This window comes from Macrosteles quadrilineatus, unplaced genomic scaffold (genome assembly GCF_028750875.1).
Source record: "Macrosteles quadrilineatus isolate MER2022 unplaced genomic scaffold, UCM_ALF_1.0 Scaffold_1__1_contigs__length_201487025, whole genome shotgun sequence".
In the NCBI taxonomy this organism is placed as follows: domain Eukaryota; kingdom Metazoa; phylum Arthropoda; class Insecta; order Hemiptera; family Cicadellidae; genus Macrosteles; species Macrosteles quadrilineatus.
In genome coordinates, this window is record NW_026542594.1 from 111,513,573 (window position 1) to 111,525,685 (window position 12,113).

At 34.0% G+C, this 12,113-nt stretch overlaps 1 protein-coding gene across 3 annotated transcripts in view; it reads left to right on the forward strand.

Moving 5' to 3' along the window:
• The window catches only part of LOC128983325 (ubiquinone biosynthesis protein COQ4 homolog, mitochondrial), a 95,011-nt gene that overhangs the window by 62,124 nt on the left and 20,774 nt on the right, over positions 1-12,113 (forward strand). The gene's annotated exons all lie outside the window — the stretch shown is intronic.

Sequence of the window (12,113 nt, forward strand, 5' to 3'; positions counted from 1 at the left end):
ACGTATCAATGTTTTGTGGACTGTGTATTTATTTACTTATTTATATATTTCGGATTTACACCAATTTTACAGTTTGATTAGGCCTAAATATTATTATCATAAAATTTTATGACACTATCCAAATTTTTAAATAATTTTTTTGTTTGTAATTTCAATTTGCTTTGGTTAAAGCGTAGCAAATCCCCTAATTCAATTATGTACAGTCTAACCTTGATATAACGAACCTCGATACAACGAATTCCTTGATATAACGAATTTTTTTAAATCCCCTAGAACTCTCCATAAGACACAATGCATATTTTACCTCTACATAACGAACAAACCATAACAACGACCTTGATTTAACGAATTTTTCGTGATTTCGGCTAAAATAAGACACCTCAATTTAGCGAATTCGTCATTGTCAGAACCTCTACATTGCGAATTTAACCTCTGCATAACGAATTGTCTACGTCTTGCCCTCGATATAACAAATCCCCCACCCCATTATTGTTTTTGAAAAATCTGTTTCTTTATCAAATGAAATGGAAAGGTGAAGTCATCGCTTGCGCTAACATTCGTCTGCTCCGTTTTACACATCTCTGTCTGCTGTCGCTGCGCGCGCTATGTTGCAACTGAGAACTGATTTCATTCACTGAGGACTGATGACGACGTAATGTTTAGTAGTTTAGTAAGCTGTGATTAGGCGATAAGTAACAATGGTGAATTGTACAATTTTTGGATAAAGAGAAACCTAAGAAAGAATATAAAAACAAAACCAAAGAGAAAGAATAACAAGATCGTTATTTTAACATTCCTTTTTCGAGTGATTTTGTTATCTTTAAGTTGGCTATGATTATACACTTTTATAATGACTTATCTAATAATTTATTGTTTTCAATACGATTTGTTTCAACTAGCAACACCAATGCTAAAGTTAATGATTATTATTGACATTCCTCTGTTGTGATAAATCAGTACTGTAGAAAGAAAGAAAGAAGAAAGAAAGAAAGAAAGAAAAAAGTGCTTTATTCTTCACAACTTATTTACATCTTTTACAATAAAAAACAAAACACACAAAACAATGGTTTATTTAAACCGTCTGTTTGGTTGGCACCTTGCTGTAAAATAACATATTTTAAAACTTTAACATGTAAGTAACTATTTAACTAGGTATACTTATATAAAAAAGTACATTTATAATTATTTTTAAATTTATGTAATACAGCTCGTAAAAAACATAAAATAAAAGCAACATTAATTCGTTTAAAAATATGGTTCCAAGCGAGTCTCATGATTTTTAATTATAATTGAAGAGAAATAAATAAAGAAAGAAATTTTAGCTATAAATTGAACTCATTAATTATGTCCCACCTATATTTCCATGCCTTACTTAAATACTGGGCTAAAGCTCGCCAATTCCACCCATTTAAAAAACACTCATATTCTGTTTCGTTTAAAGTATTTTTTCCAAGCCAAAGACGTCTGATATGTTTTAAAATAGGGCAAATTGCAATAAAATGATATGCAGTTTCATTTTGTTGAAGATTACAGAGAGTGCAAAGATAATTTTGTTCAGACCACGGCTTGTAGTTTAGATTTATCAGTTCTGCTCTAGCTTTAATAGCCCAAGAAGCGATATGCGTATTGTTGAGCATTATTGGGCTCCTATCGCCAAGTTCAAGGTCGAGCGTCAGTAATTGCCTGTGGTGGACAGAGGTCCGCGCTCGGCCTACACACTCCTCCCTCCACCTGCCACGCAACACTTCCGCCACCGTCCTCAGCTGGAGGCCCAACCCCTCTGGATCGAGATCTTGGAAACTAAACTCAATATTGCATTTTTGTCCCAAATACTCCCATTCTCTACACCAAGATGTTTTTTTCTCAATTATTTGTTTTGCTAAAAAGTTTGGCAATCTTTTTGGTGGCAAAGTTAAACATCTCAAAATATAGTTAATATTTAAATTTATAGTGTAAAAATAAAGTTTATCGAAGTATGTTTCAAGGTACAATACATATTTTGGCGTATTATAAGGCAGTGCAAATATTCTTTTTAGAAAAAAAGTTTGTACTGATTCTATTATTTCACTTTCTATGAAACCCCAGGTCTGTGCTCCATAACAGGTTGTCGATCGCACAACAGCCTCGAAACACGATATTTTGGAAATCATTGGCACTTTATTGTTTTTAAATAAAGAATTCCATACAGAATTGATAACAAATTTCCCTACTCTGGCTTTTTCCTTAAAATGGCTGTTCCATGACAGGTTGCTTGTAAATGTAACCCCTAAATACTTATACTGATTTACTACCTCGATAACGTTTCCTTTATACCTCCACTTATCACCTGCCTTTAGTCTTCCACCCTTTCTGAACACCATTATCTTAGATTTATTTAGATTGACAGTTAGATTCCAAGTGTCACAATAGTTTTCTAATTTTTTAATCATATGCTGCAGCCCAGTGCTCGTTGGGGAAAGGAGAATAATATCGTCTGCATAAAGTAGCACATTTATTTTAACCCCATTGATGTTACACCCCCCTTCCACCACTTCTGGCAGATCATTTATAAATAGGCTGAATAAAGTCGGTGACAGATTACATCCTTGTCTTAAACCTGTATTAGTTTGAAAATAACTAGTTATTCCGCCTCCACACCACACACTAGAACTTGTTTCACTGTAATAACTCTTTAAAACATTCCGCATTCGCGTGGAGACACCTAAATTTGCCAATTTGAAAAGCAATGCTCTCCGATCAATTGTGTCGAAAGCCGAGCTAAAATCTACAAAGAATGCATAAAGCTTTTGTCCCTTTTGTAATAGACGTAAATTAATTATACATGTCAGATTAAATATGTTATCGATGGTGGCGTATCCTCTTCTGAAACCTGCCTGAAATTCTGTTAGTACTTCATTCTCGCACATCCACGTTTGTAATCTAATATTTATAAGGCTCGTGAATATTTTCGTAATGCTATTAATAAAAGACAAACCTCGGTAGTTATCAGCTAAATTAACATCGCCTTTTTTGTGTAAAGGAAAAATAATCGATTCTTTAAATGTTTTTGGTACTGTTTCACTAATAAAAATGTTATTGTATACCGTTAGTAACAAAATCAGTACTGTACTGTAAGTAGCCTACCGGCCTATCACGATCAGTAGCTTACAAAACTTTCTACTACTGTTTTTTTTGTTCTTTACATGGTTTATGACTACGCAATACAGTGTTTGGCTAGGTTTTAGGAGGGTTAGAACAAGCTGTGATTTTAAACTTACAGTTTTTAACCTGTACCAAGGTCAATGCCATTTTCATGATTGCGCAATATTCAAGATCCCTCCCCTTTTTTATGCCGGATAATTTAGGTTCTACTACTGTACAATGTAAACACTGTACTGTAAAGTATTGTAGCATATGCTACTTTAATTGTGTTTTAATGATGTCTAATCCCGACCTATATTGACCGACGCTGGTTCTGAACCTCGACTTAGCGAAATTCCTTCCTGCAAACATAACCTCTATATAACGAACCTCGTTTTAACGAACTCCTTGATATAACGAATATTCAGTTCGGTCCCTTCAGATTCGTTATACTGAGGTTGGACTGTATTTGTGTGTGTATGTCTGTTGGTAACGCATTAATGTCCTTATTTCTCAGTGTTTCGTGGAAAAGACAAGAGCACCTTTGTTAATGAAAACTTCTACCCGAATAAAGTGTGCAGTAGTGAGGTTGAGGTAGTATTTTAACTTCTTTTAACCAGTGTGAAAAGTAGCTTTCAATTACAGGCCTACCTTAGGGCTATGCCTCATAGATCTAAAAAGCAATTCCTTTTATCATTAGATAATAGATATAAAATATGGACTATCACGATCGGGTGAAATTTAAGCATTCGTTTTGGCTTGAAACTGTCAGATATTGTATTTGCGAAGGTTTATATGTATTAATACTTTCTTATTAAATGGCGACCATACAAAGTACGTATTTTTAGCCAAGTATGAATGGAGTATGAATTTTCAGTGCTAGGCCAATAATTCGTATTACGTAAAACTTTTTTGTTTGCCTTTCAATTCCATTACCTGTTGTTGAATTTTAACTGTAATGTTGTCACTATTTTATTAATTAGGCTAATTTTGAATAATAAGAAAATATATAACAAGATAAAGCCCGGTATTTGTAGTAAACATTAAATAAAACTTAGTTTTTGTTGTAATTTTCCTGGTTTTTCTATAAATTTTTATGTTCTGATAGCATTGTTTGAAACCAAAATCTCATAAAATCAATCACATATAGTTTACAATGTAATATTAACAGGCCTATAGAATGAATATTAGGCTTTATTAATTATTTTATTTTTTATTTGATCCTTGAATTTAGTTGCATTAACATTTTTAGATACAGGGGTAGTTCATTGGACAATCTTAGCCCCATGTATTGAGGCCTGTTCCTAAATATTGTCAACTTGTGAAGTGGAAATCTGAAATCATATTTATTCCTTGTATTGTAATTATGTGTAAATTTTACTTTATCTGACACTTTAGTGCTATGTATCCCATTAATAATTTCATCAAGTTATATATTTAATTCAGTTTAAAAAAATCTTTTTACTACTATATCTAGAGTTCTAACGGACCGATTTAATTCGTTGGAAAGCTTAATTCGTGTAGATTTGCAAAAAATTATAAAAGTACGTTTTTGTTATGATTTATAGAAATTATTTTTTTATTGTTTACATAAGAAATACATTCAAAATGGGGGTTTTTACATTTCGATGCAACTTTTGCCTGCCTTTTTTAGTATTTTCAATAGGGGTCTGCGGTGCACCGAAAAAGTCGGTACGGTACGGTACAAGCTTAATAACGTCATCGGTTCGGTACAGCATTTAACACGGTACAAATTCGGTTCGGTACAGCCTATTATAATAATAAATTACTTTCAGTTTACTATCGCAGTCAACGACAGTTGGTTCCGAGCACATAAAAGTCTTATCAGATGTTTGTTTACGATCTTCATAACTTATTACTAGGGTGATGATGCAATAAAAAACCTATTAGCAGTCCCAAATCCATTAACATTTTATTACGACAATAACATTTTATCAGGACAATAATTGTTATATTCAAGTACTTCCAAGAACTGTTGAGTTTTAGATTATAAAAGGTATAATGTTACCTGGATCTGCCAGAGTAATCCAAAGGCTGTCTGTCGAGACCACGCGTTTCGAAGCATTAATAGCTTCATCATCAGGTCTTCAAGAACACTTATCACTCATCAGAGGTCGTCAAATAAATATAATTTTTACAAACATACATACGAAAAATAGTAGGCCTACGAACCGCGTGCGCGCACTTAGACAGGTTTGTCATGACTGCAGCGGTGAAGGTTGGTGTCATGAACTTTGTCCCTTGCCGGTCAGCTGTTCCTGATTAGCTATTACAGTATCATACAATGCATTTGACTGGAAATTTAGTTTGTCGTTTAATAGATCATAACTATGGCTTTTTGTTGCTTTGTATATCTCGTATTCTTCTATGGCGTTCATGAAGCTTCCTTTTGTGCAAAAATGTAGGGGTGTCATGTTTGTTTCAAAATTTGTATAGTTATGATTTTCATTAATCAGATGGCTGCATAATTGGATTTTAAATGATTTTTTGCTTTTGGAAGGTGTTCTTTGAATCTGGTTTGAATGCACGGCCGGTTTGTCCTATATAAAAACTATTGCAATCATAACAAGATAATCTGTAAACTCCAGTTTTTTCCTCTGTTTCTAGATTATTACTAGACGATGGATTTAGTAATCGTTGTAGTTTGTTGGAAGTCCTAAACGCTATCCCAATGTTTTTCTTTTTTAATTGGTTTTTCAGAATATTTGGTAGCCTTGTACCATACTCTGATGTTACAACAATTTTGTCAATTGGGCTATCTAATCTGTTATCATTGGCTTTTTTCTTTAATTGTTTTTTGATAAGTTTATCAATCATGGCGGTTTCAAACCCATTTCTTTGGGCAATGTAACGCCTCTTTCACACGAAGCGGCGCGCGCCGTATGGCGTCCGCCGCGCTGCGCCGGAAAAGCGTGTGTCTTCACACTAGTACGGTTTCATGCGGCGCGCGCCGTACGGCACTCCTAAATATTTATTATTTTCTGTTCAGTTGTGGCTTTTAAATGAATACTCCACTTAAAAATTCAAATTAAATGAATAGGATAATTTTAAATATAATACACTAGTGCACCTGTTGCTCGAATTTGAGCAATTGCAAAATATTAAAGGAGTTTTTTTACGAATAACTGTCACTATTTCCGTTGACATGTGAGAGTCAACTCAAAGATAATGTAACCAATCACTCCACTCCAGTTATCGAAACTGGAAACAAACTCACTCTGAAAACGAACGCTCACTCCACTCCATCTATCGAAACTGAAAACGAAAACTCTTGTGTGTATCATGTGTGTATGAACAGCTGTAATTAATACAAATTATTCGTCCGTTTAACTAAACAAAATCTTGTCTTCATAAGATATACATTGGGATTTTGATGGCCTGAGGGGCAAAGCCCGAGGACTTTTACTGCAGGAATTGGTGAAAGGGGGCGTGTACACAACAAATACTTAATTTTGACACATCGTTTGTAAAAATCGGTTCATTATTAACGGAGGAGTAGTATTTCGTAGAAATCACCTTCACGTATTATATATAAGTATTCGTCATATCTGAAAATATTGTATTCTAGAAGTTAAAAAAAATGTTTCATTACGTATAAATTACTAAATCATTAATTTAATACTAAATATTCCCCTCTAGTTATTAAAGGAAAATTTTTGTTTTAATACTTTAAGTTGGTCGATTTGCATGGGATTAACATAAAAATATATGTTTTGTAATAACTTTAAATATATTATTTTCCGATACAACGATATATAATTTCTTAATTAACTGTTGCACCCTCTTGGTCAGGTAGTTTGCCTAAAATGAGACAGCGTAGGGGTTGGGCCGTGCGGCGCGCGCCGCACCGTGTGAAAGCTCCCATAAGAACCAATGCACCTTCACCGAGTTGTCCGGCGTGGACGCCGCGCGGCGCTGTCGTCCGGCTGAAGGTGCATCCGGCAGTAACTCGCGCGCCGTGCGGTGAATTCGCCGCGCGGCGCGCGTTGGACATAGTGTGAAAGAACTCATATACTTCCATAGCCCTACGCCGGATCCGGCGGGCGCCGCGTCGTGTGAAAGAGGCGTAAACCCTACATTGCCTACAAGCCTACTCGGTCTCAAATTATGTCATTGCATGTTCTGTATCTTGTCTTATATTGTTAGATGTGGCTGTTTAAGGCTCAAATGTTTTTTAGTTTCCTGTATTTTTTATTGTGTTGAAGGTACTTTATGCAATCTAAATATTATGAACCTGATAGTGATTTTGCTACCCTCATTGTAGCCTAATCAATTTATATATAGGCCCTCCTAAATAATTAGGTCTAGGCCTGGGTCTTTTGATTCTTTGGAAGAGCTTTAAAATGTACTAAGAAAATTGTATTGAGCTTGAGATAAACTAATGATTGATATGATATGATTGATATTATGGATGTTAACTTTGTAAATAAAAAGACAATAATTTTACTCTGTGATAACCCAAATTTTAGTAAAAAAAAAACTTTGCAAAAGTTGTATCCATCTTATAACTAGTTTTGAAGCTGATAAAAAAATATGCTCTTTGCCATTACTTCATCATATCCTCCAGTTTTTCATTGTCGTCTGCTGTGAACAGCTGGCAACTACACTCTCATCGTACTGAATGCTTTTATGTTTAAAAAAAAAAAAAAAAAAAAACAACTAGACATTGTGTTGGTTGGAAATTAACCAGTTGTAAACAACTAGACATTGTGTTGGTTGGAAATTAACCAGTTGTGTGAAAGTGTCTTGTCAATAAATGTTTCAAACATGTTTATTCCTAAAAACTCTTATCCTATTTTTAAAACCACTTTTATCATGGCTATTCAAAGTATCTCAGAGTAAAATAAGTAAAGCCTTTATCTTAACTCTTAACTGTGATTTTTCTTGACACAATCCTCGTAGTAGTAAAAGGTTTTGTTTTTAATAATGTGTGGTACAGTAACTGTTTTTAGAAAACCATGAATGTAGGATACTATCCATTTTCATAGTAATGTCAATGTATTAAAGTTAAAAATAATGGTTTAAATACAGTTCTGCACAGAAAACCGCAAAAATACGGGTAGCCCCGTACCGTACCGATTTTGTACCGAGAACCGAGGTACAAAATATTGTACCGTACCGAACCGTACGGACCTTAAATTTTCTGTACCGCAGACCCCTAATATTTATATATGTGTCCGTTAGCGCGATAACTCGAGCAAAAATCATCCGATTTTGATGAAATTTGGTACAAACGTGTAAACCTTTTATTTGAACGAGTTCGCGAACCAGCATGATCGGACTATGGGAACAGGGGTTTATTGGGGGTTTTATGGGGTAAAAATTGGTTTTTCCCATTTTTTACCCTACAAACTTAAAATTTAGCAATTTCTTTCCAAACCATTTTGTAGAGCTTAAAACAACAAATAAATAATTTAGTATATTGAAGCGTTAATACGCGCCTAATGGTTACGGAGAAAATTCCAAAAATCTGTAAATTTAAAATTCCCATGTTATTCTTATGGAGAATAAGTAAACTTAGTAAACTGTTGTAGTTTGCTTGTTTATGAACATATTTTGATCAAATTTGGAAAATGCATTAATTTCATACTAAACTATTACATTTTACAAAAAAACACCTTTTATACCCTCTCTGTTGCAGCAAACCTAAGTACTTGTTAAACTAATGTTATTTAAATAGGGAATAATTTTAAGGAAACATTTTAGTGTAAATCCAATCAGGTAAATGGAAATTCGCTTAGTCTGCAGGTTTGCTGCGGCGGGGGTATTTGACAATGTCAGCGCCCTAGGCACAACTAATAGTAGCGCCCCTTTGCAATATACAGGGTGTCCCGTAAGTAAACTGCCAAACTCCGGGAAATGGTTCTATGAGTCAAAATAAAGAGAAAATCAAGAATAACATTTTTTCCAAAATGGCTTCGTCAACCATATATTCGCCATTTTGTTTTTTTTTTCACATAAAATTTTTATCTTTAATGTTTTTCAACCGATAATTATGAAACTTGGTATGTATGTTAAGGTTATAGTGACCCATGTTAAAAAAATAAAATCATCTTGATTTATCATAAAATTTCGAAATGGCGGCCTTTTAAATTTTTTAAACTTTAATTACTAAAAAATGGCCGCCATTTCAAAATTTTATGATGAGTCAAGATGCATTTTTTTTCTAACATGGGTCTCTATTACCTTATAATACATACCAAGTTTCATAATTAAATAAACTTAAAACTTAGTGGTTGAAAAACTTAAAAGATAAAAATGTTAATGTAAAAAAAAAAAAAAAATGGTGAATATCTGGTTAACGAAGCGATTTTGGAAAAAATGTTATTCTTGATTTTCTCTTTATTTTGACCCATAAAACCATTTCCTGTAGTTTGGTTGTTTACTTAGGAGACATCCATATAAAAGGGTGACCACCGACCGCGTAATCCGGAAATTATGCGTTTGAACCGGGAATTGTGTGTGAATGTTGTATTTCTACCTGGAATTGTCAATTTACCGCGATCGCGCATGACATCAGTGACCTTTGCCTTTAATGACATCGGGAGACGATAATCTGACACACGGCCGAGAGGGATGATCAGAACTTAACCGCGATCGCAGAAGACGATGATAATTTCTAGACTACCGCAGGCAACAGTCAGAATTTTGCCGCGACCGCAGAAGACGATGATGATCTTCACAAGACTGTGGGATATGACAAATGGGAAATTCAAGGCGTGAAACATACTGTTGTGTTTTATGTAGAAATTTGAAAAAGGACTCTGGGAGTGTTTCAAGTGTTTCTTCTGTGTCGGAGCTTCAGGACAATCAAGGTAACTTAACAGAAAATTTTCTAGAAAACCCTGAGAAAAAAATAGAAAAGATAGTGCAAAATGCAATTGAAAGTAAGTTTAAGGAAATCGGTGTTTCAATCATTGATTTGGAAAGATCTGTTAAATTTTGCTCTGATAAAATTGACGACTTTTTGGTTAAAATAAATGATACTGAAAAACGTGTCTCAGATCTAGAAAAGAGTAGTAAAAAAGTAGCTAAAGGAGAACCAGAAGCCGAACAAAGAAGTTGGTTCACAAAAAAATCTACTTGAGGAACTGCTTCAATATGGACGTAATTCTAATGTTATAATAGAAGGTGTACCTGACATTGAAAATGAAAATGTTCTACAAGTAGTGAGTAAAATTGCAACTGCTATCAATGAGCCTATCAACGTGGAACAAGATATTCAGGCTGCACCCAGAGTTCCTGTGAGTAGCAAAAAAATAAAAAGATTCGCCCGATTGTCGTACAGTCCAGTAACAGACAAAAACGTGACAATTTTTTGAAAAAGGCTAAAAAAGAAAGAATTAAATCTGATGTTCTAGTTGAAAGTTCTCCCCCAAATGATGTTTTTGTAAATGATCCCCTGACTCCTTTCTTCAAAAAGCTATTTTATGAGGCTAGCCTAATCAAAAAGGGGAAAAGATTTGAATCTCTTTGGATCATGAACTCGAAAATATTTATGAGGAAAAACAAGGACAGCGAAGACATAATTAAGATCGCCAACTTTGACGATCGGATTTGGCTAAAGTTAAATAAAGCTAGGTTGATTGGTACAAGTTTAGATGGACAGACTAAATTCACTCGCCTTTCGCTCGTGACCCCAGGCCCCCTAGCTGTTAGTCGTCATTAGTGGTAGGGTGAAGGGGCGTGATTGTCGAAAAATGCCTAGAAGAGTTTTTTTAGAAAGTTTAATTCCTGACCATGAACATTCTTGCAAATCTTTGCTAGATCCGTTTTCAAGTTGTAGAAGTAAAAAACGTGTTAGGTAGTTTCGGAAGGGGGTGTTAAGTCTTGAAAATGGAGCTTTTAAAAATTTTAAGGGCTAATTTTTGGTAACGTTGTACGCTATTGTAAAGTTTAATTCTCTAGCAGGATTCTAAACTTTTTAGATCCTCATTCCAAAGTCAGCCACTTTCAAGGTTATTCTCCATAAGAATAACAAGGGGGGTGGGGGTAGTTTGATATTTTAGGGAGCCATAGAATTAGTAAATAATCTGTTATAACCTCGTAAAAGTGGAAAAATATATCAAATTCCGACATTACACATAAATTTAGGAGGTCAAGGAGTAAAGTTATGAATAAACATGAATGAGTAAAATTTGCAGCAAAGTAAGAAGAATACAAAGCATTAATAATTTTAAAAAAATATTATGTACGGGAAAAATAGCGAATATTATTAAAAATATAAAATATATTAGCCAATTTTCGAAAGAAAGGTGTTTTTAGAGGTGAAGGGGTAAAATTTTCGGAAAACACATAAAAGGGTTTTGTATAAAATTTAATTGCTGGCCATGAAAATGCATTCAAATCTTAGCTAGCTCTTATAGTTTGAGTTATAGCTGTAAAAAATGTGTTTATTTTGGATTTTTGTAAGGGGGGGGGGAGTTGAAACTTGAAAATGGGTCTTTTGCAAATTTCACCATTAACTTAGGATCCCTTACTACAATACTACCAAATAATGTCAAGTCTCTAGCACGTTTCTAGATGACCATACGAAAGTCATTAAATTTCAATGTCATTCCCCATAAGAATAACATGGAGCTCGTAAAAACTTTCAAATTTTAAGATTAAACCTACGTTTTGGGGGTCAAGGAGTAAAGCTACGAAAAACCATTGAGCAACTAAAATTTTAATTAAACCAAGGAAAACAAAAAAAGCATTAATAAAATTTGAAAAAAATAATTGCTTAGGTTGGGAAAAGTAGAATAGGACTTAAGCAAATTTCCCCATTAATTTAAAATACCATACTACGTTACTACCAAATTTCAAGTCTCTAGCACGATCCTAAACGATTCATATGATCATAACAAAGTCATTAAATTTCAATGTTATTCTCCATAAGAATAACATGGGGCTCGTAAAAACTATCAAATTTTGACATTAAAATTAAGTTTTAGGGGTCAAGGAATAAAGTTACGAAAAAACATTTAATG